This window comes from Anolis carolinensis, chromosome 4, assembly GCF_035594765.1.
Source record: "Anolis carolinensis isolate JA03-04 chromosome 4, rAnoCar3.1.pri, whole genome shotgun sequence".
Taxonomy (NCBI): domain Eukaryota; kingdom Metazoa; phylum Chordata; class Lepidosauria; order Squamata; family Dactyloidae; genus Anolis; species Anolis carolinensis.
The window spans coordinates 163,262,643-163,273,949 of record NC_085844.1 but is presented as its reverse complement, the minus strand read 5'-3'; the positions used below and the strand labels follow the sequence as shown (position 1 = coordinate 163,273,949).

Below are 11,307 nucleotides of genomic sequence, written 5' to 3'. Positions count from 1 at the left end.
CAGATGCACGAAATGAAAGATGCCATTTTCAGACGAAACAAAAGGCAGCACAAAAGACAAAGCTGTACAGTCACTGTCTTTGCTTTCATTTTCCTTTCGTTTTGGGCTGCGTAACAATAAACAGGTACTGACAAAGGGCTGCTTTCCCATTACAGCTGATGTGTACCAATGGGGAAGACCCAAATGTTTTAAAAGTTGGTAGGCTAAAAGGGGTCAAAATTCCCTCCGTGTGTGGTGATTTTCACCCCTCCAGGCCAAAAACCGAGTTTGGGGGGGGGGAGGAGTCTCAGAAGCCCTCCCATTGCCACCAATGGTCCAAAAATGTTCGTTTTTTTCGTAAGTGAGACGAAAATTCTATTCGTATAGGCACCCCTTTTCCTGTAATAGGGACAAATACAAAACTGATACAAAACAAATGAAACTAAACAAAATGAACAGTGATTCCATACAAATGCACACTACTAATATCTATATATGTCTATATATGTTGTGTTTTATGGTATGATTAAAATTTGAAAAGCTCTATTACAAAAATGAAACTACAAACAAGACATCTTCCAAGTATATATAGTATAGTAGGCTATGCACTAGTTGAGATCCTTCTAATGGGCAAAGCACAAATGACCTTAATTACAAGGCTAACTATGAAGTGAAAGAGTTGAAAATTTGGCATCATGAGAGGCACTAATATGGATTAGAGGTCTAAAATGTAGGGAGCCTTCCACCCTACTGCAAATCCAAACTGGATGTTGGTGGAGGAGAGAGAAGTGTGATCAAATTGCTCAAGTCATTTACATAGAATGGGATTTTTCATTAACATTAATAGTATTTTGTGCAGAAGACTCAATCCAGGCTGAAGCTATAGCAGAGAGGACTTCTTTTCTGGTAGGATCTCAATCGATATGCTGTATCTTTTTTAAAATCTTGCACTCAAAGAGTATTTCATAGAATGAAAATCCTGTGCAGTTTGATCCTATATCAGTTTCCTTATATATAACCATGAGGTATTTTACAGACTGCACTGAAAGTCCTCATATAGCTACACTTCTGCATTCTGCATTTGAAAATACTTATAGAATTCAACTATATTTAACTACTCTTTTAAACATTCATTAAAATATAGTAGTAAGATTTGTTAGAGAAAGAAAACTGCAGTGCCTAATTAGGCTCTTCAGTACTTGCTTTATAATCCCATTTGCCCTGTGGTTGGTTTGTATGCTGAATCCTTAAACAGGTTTTTTTAAAACAGCTTTCTCATATAAAATAATTAACATCTTTGCTTGTTGGGCTATATATTATTAATGCATACATATAGCTGATATTAATTGTTTATACATACTCATTACTGCAAAGGAAAATGCTTATTTGAAATATAGTTAAATTCTTACTTTTGAATTTAGCAGGAACACCAGGAATTGAATGGTTCTCAAAAGCTAAAAAATGATACTCTTTCTTTCTAGAATTACAGAATCATAGAATTCCTTTTGTTAGATTTTGACATTAGGTCATTTCTGCTATGGAATTTTACATTACTATTTGATATGGTAGAAACAAGATCAGAGCACAAAGAAATATAGATATTTCCATGTCAAGCTAATTTTGCCTAACATTCAAAACAAGTGTTTTCCTTTCTATTTTTAGCAAGTAATTTACATAATATCAAGGTTAAGTTTTCACACTGACAACCTGGATTGTCTTCTGTTGCTGCCGTCTTGCTGGGACACCTAATGCCATTTGTTATTTTCTTCACCAACGTCACACCATTCTTATGCAAAGCTTCTGACCCATTCAAAAATATTTTAATACCTTTCTTACTGTAAATTACTAGCAACACCTTTTCTTCATGTCAGGAGCGACTTGAGAAACCGCAAGGTGCTTCTGATGTGAGAGAATTGGCCGTCTGCAAGGACGTTGCCCAGGGGATGCCCGAATGTTTTGATGTTTTACCATCCTTGTGGGAGACTTCTCTCATGTCCCCGCGTAAGGAGCTAGAGCTGACAGAGGGCAACATTCAGATCAGCAACCCAACCTTCAAGTCATCAGTCATACTGGCACAAGGGTTTAACCCACTGCACCACTGGGAGCTCCAACAACGTCATACTAAACTATCTCACTGATACACCCAGCCATCAATGAAATATAGTCATTCACAATGAATAAAAAAGATTTCCAGAAGTCCCAGGTTTTGTTCTTGAACAAACTGATATTATTTTGGAGAACCATTTTGAATTTCATCATCCCCAAGGATTTATTGCGAGCTCCTGAAATTACCAAAAAGCCCTTAATTTCAACTTCCCATATCCATTTAAATCAATCCAGTACTTTCCATAGTGGAATATATCTGAACTGGCCTTGTATGTTTTTATTGTCTTGGAAGAAGAAATTATGGCTGCCTCAAGTCTGCCAGAGCCAAACCTGTAAATGTGTATGTGCTGTATATTATTGCTAAAGCACTTCAGCATTTTGAATTATAATTCCTGGAAAACAAAAAACTCTCAAAGAAAACTGGTGAAAAGCAGTTTCTGAAATGTTGCATGAAACAGGATGTAGCATGCGATCAGTGAGAGAGGGAAGGGTAAGGACACAATGGAGGAAGAAAGGGACAAAAGCGACATCTGACATATTACAAGGGAGGACTGGATATAAATCTTGCATATGTAGATACTATCAAAACAAAAAGAACTGGAAACTCACTACACTTGAGGTAATCAGGTTGAGCCCTGAATTTGACTCCTGCCTGAAAGAGCTTTGAAACATATACATGCCCAAACCAATTAGTATGACTTCTTTGCTTCCAGAAAGCATCACTATATTTTTCGTGTGACAAAGTTGTTTATTGTCTTGTGAACAGTGACATATGTGAAATTTGGACACCAGAAGGTTCCAGTATATCTTAGGATCAGAAACAGTCCTCTGTATGGATCTATTTTACTGTGTTTTTCCCTGGATTTTACCATTCTTGAATTTAAACCTTAATGAGATTTTAATTGTTGTAAAATACCCCGGGAATTTGTTATAAGGGCTGAAAGATAGTATATTAATAATTTAGCAGTATATGTTTTAAATATAAATACATATGTTGTATCAGTGAACATTTGGGGAAAGAAATGTCATGCTGAAAAGAAAAAAGAAAGAAAGAAATGGCTCCGCTTTGGCTCCCTAACCCCTTAGAGAACATCTTTCTCAATACATAAACTTCTGCAGTAATGGAATTTGCATTCCTCAATTTACTACAAGATTAAGATAACATGCACAACTGAAATACCATGTTATAACAATCTTATTAACTATTGTGAAACCCTGAATGCTGGTTGTCCTCCTTATAGTTCTTTCAGGCCATTATAACAACAATGTCATTCACTGGGTAAAATGGACTCCATTTTTGCCATTCCTACTTGCTGAGCTGTTAGAGATGGAATTATGTGAAAAATTACCTTTCTGTATAACAGGAGATAAATGATAAAGAAGTGTCTGATGTAGAATAATTATAATGATCATTTGTATCTTATTACTCTAAAATACAAATCATCTTTAATTCTCTAGAATTATTACATTTGCAGTTTGCAAGAGAAAAATGTAAAATATCTGCACAATATTTGCATTTTTGCCAAAATACTTTTAATGTTGGAACTGATATCAAAATAAATTTTTTAAAAAGAACAATTTCCAGAGATTGGGATTCTTGCACAGAATATAGTCACATATTCAGTCAGGCATTTTTAAAGCTTCTGCGCCTCTTATTCTAATCCTTTAGATAATGAAAACTGGTGCTCATGAATATTTCCTTGGCTAAACAAAGCACTATTTGAGTTTTCTTCATTTATTTGATTCTACAGGGCGGGCCAAAAGTCACGAAAGGATCACACACACACTATAATGATGCTATGACACATGTGTCGAATCCAAGGTTTGCAAGCCAAATCTGGCTTACCTCATCATTTCATGTGCCTACTGAGGCTTTGAATGCCAGGGTACCACAGATATATTTAAACAGTCTTATGATTACAACCAGCCCTTTGAAGGCAACCATAAGGTTGATGTGGCCCTAGGTAAAAATAGTTTGACACTACTATGCTATGGGTATTAGACATCATTTAAGAGATTAAATTTTTCACACGTAGTGTAAATTTATTTCCTGTACATATACTGTATATGACGCTATGGTTTTTAAAATTAATAACAAAACATAAAAGAGTTATTAAATACTGAAATCACTTCATGACTTTTGCCCATCCTGTATATATCTTATAAGTAAACTATCAAGATGTTCATAATGAAGAGGAATACGCATCACTTTCTTTACAGATAACTCACTGAAATGTTTTTCAGAAAATGTATGACAACTTTGGAAAACAAAAGTACATAATGTAAAATGATGCAGCACTATAGTAGATGTTTACTAAGAAGCATGTGTATCTCATCACCATAACTATGATTATAAATTGAAGTTGACATAACAATTATCAGTGTAAAATTTGGTCTATCTCTAATCATATCACTGTGATGAATGACATACGTAGACAATCACTTTCTATAATTATTAGAATTACATTCTGTTCATTAAACTACATTAGATTTGATTTTATCATTATAACATTCCTGTTAGACTGAGTTGAAATGGAATGAATGAATTTGCAGATTACAAGAAATTATGGGATCATATATCACACCACATCACATCACCACTATTTTGCACTATCCATAAAAAATTCCTATATGACTAATACAATGAACAGAATAGTTGACATTTTTCTATACTTTGGAGACAAATGTCTTTTATGAGTTGCATAATGACTATAGTAACTTGTTTTGTTTTGTTTTTGGCAGACATCATACTAGCTTTAATCTATACTTCATAGGTCTTCTAAGAGTAAGAGGTCATGCGTGTGCGTGGAGAAGTAATACGGATCCTGTGAAATCTGCCACTACTTTGGAAAGTGCTACGGAGCCTCAGGCTGAAAAGGGAGTTCAAATGAAATTGCATGGCACTGCATACATTACATGGACATCTTATACTGCCATCTGTAAATATGAAAAGTCAAATAAATCTACAGCTTTCACAGTCTGCCATCCTATCAAAAACACTTTTATCATTTTTATGAAAGAAATAGCCTTCCAAAAAAGCAGTATCCTGACATTTAGTGAATATTGATACAGTACAGATTGAAGTCTATGCTGAAGGGAACGAAGGCTTAATATAAACAGTATTAAAGAGCTCTGGTGTGGAGAATATAATTATCAGAGGGAGTTCTTCAATCTACCTGATCCAAGGTTAAATGAAATATTATGCTAACTATGTGGTAGTATCAGGCAGTGATATTCACCATGAAATAACAAAGAGAAAAAGCTTGGTGAGGAAAATGTTTTTAGGACTGCACTTAAAATTAAACATGTTAGCTTTACAAAGATCTATCTAATAAATATCAAACCAAGTATCAATATTAAACCTAATATGAACATACCAAGACTCTCTTCATATTTCTGAATAGTAGTGTTTCCTAACCCTTCCTTATCCAATATAAATGCTTTGTCCCTACCTTTACAATGTCCCAATCCAGCTCAGATTTCTTATTTTTCCTTCTCCATAACCTCTACTCCTTTAACTCTACAATTCTGAAGTTACTAGAGAAAATCCCCATATAAAACATCTTGGAACATTTTTATGAAATTACATTAAAATTAGAGAATGCACCTTTTTATTTAAAATGAGTGGGGATGTAGAGGCAATGTGAAACACAATCAAAAGGTGAAACTGTTCTAACTTTTGTAGTTATATATATTTCTCACTTATCAAAGTACAGTAGAGTCTCACTAATCCAAGCCTCGCTTATCCAAGCCTCTGGATAATCCAAGCCATTTTTGTAGTCAATGTTTTCAATATATTGTGATATTTTGGTGCTAAATTTGTAAATGCAGTAATTACAACATAACATTACTTCGTATTGAACTACTTTTTCTGTCAAATTTGTTGTATAACATGATGTTTTGGTGCTTAATTTGTAAAATCATAACCTAATTTGATGTTTAATAGGCTTTTCCTTAATCCCTCCTTATTATCCAAGATATTCGCTTATCCAAGCTCCTGCTGGCCCATTTAGCTTGGATAAGTGAGACTCTACTGTATATGTATTCCTGAGTGTTACTTCTTTAAATGAAAATATAGTACCAAAGGCAGAAATATCATAGAAAGCAGAGAAAGAATTTCCCACACCTTCAAAAAGATTTGTAGTTCAACATGTTTCAGCAAAGTTTTATTCCAAATTAAAATTATGCACATGTGAAATAAAACAATAAGCTATGGTCAGATTTACAAAAGGGAACAAAAATATTTTGAATCTTCTAGAGACCATTCCTTAATTAATTCATGATTTTCCCCTTTCATCAGCCTTTACTTTTCTTATAATTGCCACTTTGGTGGTCAAATAGAGTTATGTTTTTAACATGCTAACATGAATTGGTAAGTATATCTATTTTCCCATTTCATGCATTCTTAATAAGGGATTCTGAAGGCAGCTGCTTTTTGCCTTGCCTTTTGTAGGTAGACACACAATGACAGTAAAATCAGCCACAACAGAACTGCATTCTTTCCCTCTTCATTGCATTGTTTACCAAAGTGGTTCCCAACCTTTGGGCCTCCAGATGTTTTGGACTTCAGTTCCCACAGTTCTTAAGAGCTGGTAAGCTGGCTGGGATTTCTGGGAATTGAAGTCCAAAACACCTGAAGGCTCAAAATTTGGGAACCACTGGTTTACAGGAAAGACTATGATGCAAGTCTGTGTTTCTCCAGCTCTCCTTCGTCGTCCTCCCAATGTTGATGCTGGTAAAAAAACCAGCAAGACAGATGGGAAGGAGGAAAAAAGAGGCCTGAATGGGGCATAAAAACTTCTTAAAAGATTTTATTAACTGAGCTATGGCAGTATTATTGTCTTTCCATGAAGATTCTCTCACATAACAGAGAACAATTTATCATCTTACAAATCAAATTAAAAATGTCCCAGATAGTACACATTTTACAGCTCATTCTTAGTCTGATGTACTGTTTTGCATTTATATGTACTGTTTTGCACTATATTGAAAAATATAGTGTTAAATAAAATGATGGTTCTTATGAAAATGTACTGCCTATAACTCAAAATATCAATTCAACTCATGCTTTTAATTCAAATAGTTCACTATTTGCACGAAATAGCCATATTCCATTGTAATGCTTTAGTGTGTACTTAATTCTAGTACATCATTTTACCAACTTAGACAAATGGAACCTTCAATTCATACAAAAGTTAATACCTATAAACAGATGACAAGTATAAATATAACAGATATTTTAAAATCCATTTTCATTGGCTGCATATAATTGGTTAGAATTATAACTCAGGGGAAATAAACACACTCAAACACAGAGCATCCTCTGCTAAAGAGAAACTGAGATTTATAGATAAGAAAAATGTGAAAACCAAATCCAAAGTCTATTCTCACATTTCCCTTATCTATTGATTTTACTTGTTTGTTGAGAACTGGTTGAAAACAAAGAAAAGAGGAGCATGCAATGTGCTTTAAAAAGAACACTTCAGTTTCCAAGTATAGTAGAATCTCACTTATCCAACACTCGCTTATCCAACATTCTGGATTATCCAACGCATTTTTGTAGTCAGTGTTTTCAATACATCATGATATTTTGGTGCTAAATTCATAAATACAGTAATTACTACATAGCATTACTGTTTATTGAACTACTTTTTCTGTCAAATTTGTTGTATAACATAATGTTTTGGCACTTAATTTGTAAAATCATAACCTAATTTGATGTTTAATAGGCTTTTCCTTAATCTCTCCTTATTATCCAACATATTCGCTTATCCAATGTAAACGGGCCGGCAGTACATTGGATAAGCAAGACTCTACTGTAACTTACAAGTTCATTCAAAATAATGTTAGTCTGACACTGGAAAGCTGCCTGGACCATCATATTTGTTCTCAGCTGAGAAAGACGTTGAACTTTAGATTGTACTATCATACTCCAGCATGAATGTAAATAAACCAAGACGTTTAAATCCTGTTCATAGGTTTGAATGTTGCAACTAAGCATTGCAATTCCTCACTGTATAAAAAAAATGTAATCAAGGAACTAACAAGTTTGAAGCAATTTTCAAAAATCAAAGACAACTGTGGGGAAATATTAACATTATTGACTCTTTATTATGATTCTCATCTAAGTATTAAATGTGCTAACTAATACATCAATTGTGGAACTGAGTTAATCATGAAAGTCTAATGCAGGGGTCCCCAAACTAAGGGCCGGGGGCCGGATGCGGCCCTCCAGGGTCATTTACCTGGCCCCCGCCCTCAGTTTTAGACATAGGCTCGTCCAAAGTCTGAAATGACTTGAAGGCACACAACAACTACAATCCTAATTAACTTGACTATCTCAGTGGCCAGAAACAGGCCCACACTTCCCATTGAAATCCTGATACGTTTATGTTGGTTAAAACTGTTTTTATTTTTAAATATTGTATTGTTCTTTCATTGTTGTTGTGTTGGGTTTTTTTTTTTTACACTACTAATAAGACATGTGCAGTGTGCATAGGAATTAGTTCGGTTTTTTTCTTCAAATGATAATTCGGCCCCTCAGCCGTCTGAGGACCATTAACTGGCCCTCCACTTTAAAAGTTTGAGGACTCCTGGTCTAATGTAACCCAATCAATTAAATTTTTAAAAAAATGAATTTGGTTACATTGTCCATTTATGTTAAATATAAGAAACTTCACTGACAATTTATTTTAATTACTTCACTCTGAATAGTCACGAGCAGAAAGGGCTACCTTACTCTCCAAACTGATAAGTTGTGGTCTCAACATAAACATTGCATAAAAACAATGCAATCTATCTACTCTGTTCTCCTCATTCCACCCACTCATTTCAGCAGTTCTTCATTTTAACTTTCCTGAAAACAAAATGCCATGAATGAGTGTGAACATGACTGATAAAAATGGATAAATGGTTCCTACGGTACACCAAATCATTGCTGAGCAAGAGTCCTTACAATCAATTTACTAGAATCACCCTAGTGCTGAATGGTTTCAGCTACTGGGGCCTGTAAGGTTAAAGCCATAATACAGAACTCTAAAACTTGGACAATTTGGCCTTCAAAATGTAGACTACAAAATCCTACTTGAGCTCAGTTTGAAAGCTTTTTTCATATTACCCAAGCACACCACCACGCTTTGTAGTCCTGCAAGGCTCCACTGGGAATGAAGTGCTTTTTTAAAAAAAGCACAAATTGCCTGCCTTATCTTGCCATTCTTGATGAGCATCATGTTAACCCACATTTCTGAAGATATGTATATATATATAACCTAAATGACTAATATTACCTAAAGACTATTCATGACACTGAAAACTCATTCTGAAAAAGAAATAAATATTTCAAAGTGTTCATTTAACTCAACAAACATTTAAGAAAATAATTATTATCCAGCAACTTTGCAGTGATCATGCTTTACTTCAGTAATTGGTTTCTGCAATATACTTTATTTCTTAATCCTCCTTTAACAACCTGAGTCTCCCTAGCGCTCACATAAATACCCCAGTGGTGTCACATGCCCATGTGCTGAGGCATGATAACACTTGCATCACCTTGGAAGGAAATGCACAAAATGACTGTGCTGTAAAGATAGCATTCCCTTGTTAGAACAGATACCTACTGGGTTCTCTAAATAAAATATAGCAAAAAATATGTGTGTTGAGTTACAAATGTGTATTGCTGTAATCTATGCCGTCCAACATCACATGAGCAGTAATCCTTTCCCTGCTATATCATGCATTGTGTAATCCTCCTCATTTTCCTGGGTCATGGGCTCGAAAATCCTCCTGTCCCTTACATCTCAAATTCCTTCTCTCGTCTTCTTCTTTTTCCCCTGCACTTCCTGTAATTCCCTGGTGCAAGATATGCTGCAGGACCGCTCCCACATGATGGATTTTCATTCTGCTCAACCTTAAAGGTAACTGACAATAAAAGTGTTTTATGTATCTGGTATTCATCGTCCTCATGTGGATTCTACAGGCTGTAATTTAATGTTTCAGTTGTGGATTTATTCATAAACCATTCAAATTGCATCTTTCAACTTTAGAATGCCATCAAAACCTCTTGATTGAATTCTGCCTCCAGTTTGGCATCTCTTTGCTCTACATGTAAATCAGTAATAAACATCTGAACAAATTCAAAATTTCTGAGAGCTCCCAACAGAAATGACTGGTTGGATTTATTATGTTAGGATCCAGAACACAAAGCCAATTGTGAAAGAAATAGTATTTTGGAGCAAACAGCTCTGAAGAGATGCCTTTCTAGAGAGTACTAAAAAGTGATCGCATAAATCTGCAATATTATTTTAAGTGGTAACTATTCTGACAATTTCTATACTGGGTAGGGAAGATAAAGTTTGAACCAGTATGAAGAGCCTTATTCTCCAATAGTTTTCTTACCAAGCTGTGTGTATGATCCTAATGTAGAAACATACATAACCAATCCATGATCAGTCAAGTATTCCTGAATAAACTCCTTTGTATATAATGGTGGGCCAAAAGCCATGAACACCTAACTAGAGGACTCTCCAGATACAGTGGACTACAAATCCCATAAGCCCCAGACAGCATAATCAAAGGTTGGAGATTATGATCTAAATTATCTGGATCACCTACTCCTATTCTTGGCTATAGAGGTGTAGAGAAAATCTATTCTACAATTTCCTACTTTCTGCAGAGTGTCAAGCTGTCTGCTAATTGTATAAACTCAATTATACATTGAGACACTGACAGCACTATATCAAAGGGGAATTCCAAAACTCCTCCAACAAACAAACAATAAATATGAAAGACTGTGCTGATTGAGATAGACAGAAAGATGGCTGTGCACATTTTTTCTGGATCTTTCTTTGTTTTAAGACTCTAGCTGTTGTTACAATCAATGTTTCTATTAGCCCTGACATTAATTAATTTGATTTGATTATCAAATGCCCACAAAAGTGAATGGTATTTGCTAAATTCTGATTGTCTGAGACATCAAACAATGTCCAGCAATCAAACTGTTTTACTTAAATTTGATTTTACAGTCACTACACTATGAAAATCAAATTTAAAGCCTGAACTTTGCCACTAAGCAGTTCTCAATCATTTATTAATTGCTAGCAAACATTTCTAAGAGAATGGCCCCCAAATTGGCTTAGCTGAACCAAACGCAGTTCACCAATTCTGTTAAACATCCTGGTTCTGCTGCCTAGTTGGGAGTACAAAATGGGATTATCAAATACTGGC

At 34.9% G+C, this 11,307-nt stretch overlaps 1 protein-coding gene and 1 long non-coding RNA gene across 3 annotated transcripts in view; one reads left to right on the top strand and one right to left on the bottom strand.

The window, feature by feature from the left end:
• slc44a5 (solute carrier family 44 member 5) overlaps positions 1–11,307 on the bottom strand; it is a 268,997-nt gene that overhangs the window by 169,615 nt on the left and 88,075 nt on the right. The window lies entirely within an intron of this gene.
• LOC134298353 (uncharacterized) lies at positions 2–5,065 on the top strand. Its single transcript, XR_010005382.1, has 2 exons — positions 2–124; positions 4,828–5,065. It is a non-coding gene; the product is annotated as an uncharacterized LOC134298353 (long non-coding RNA).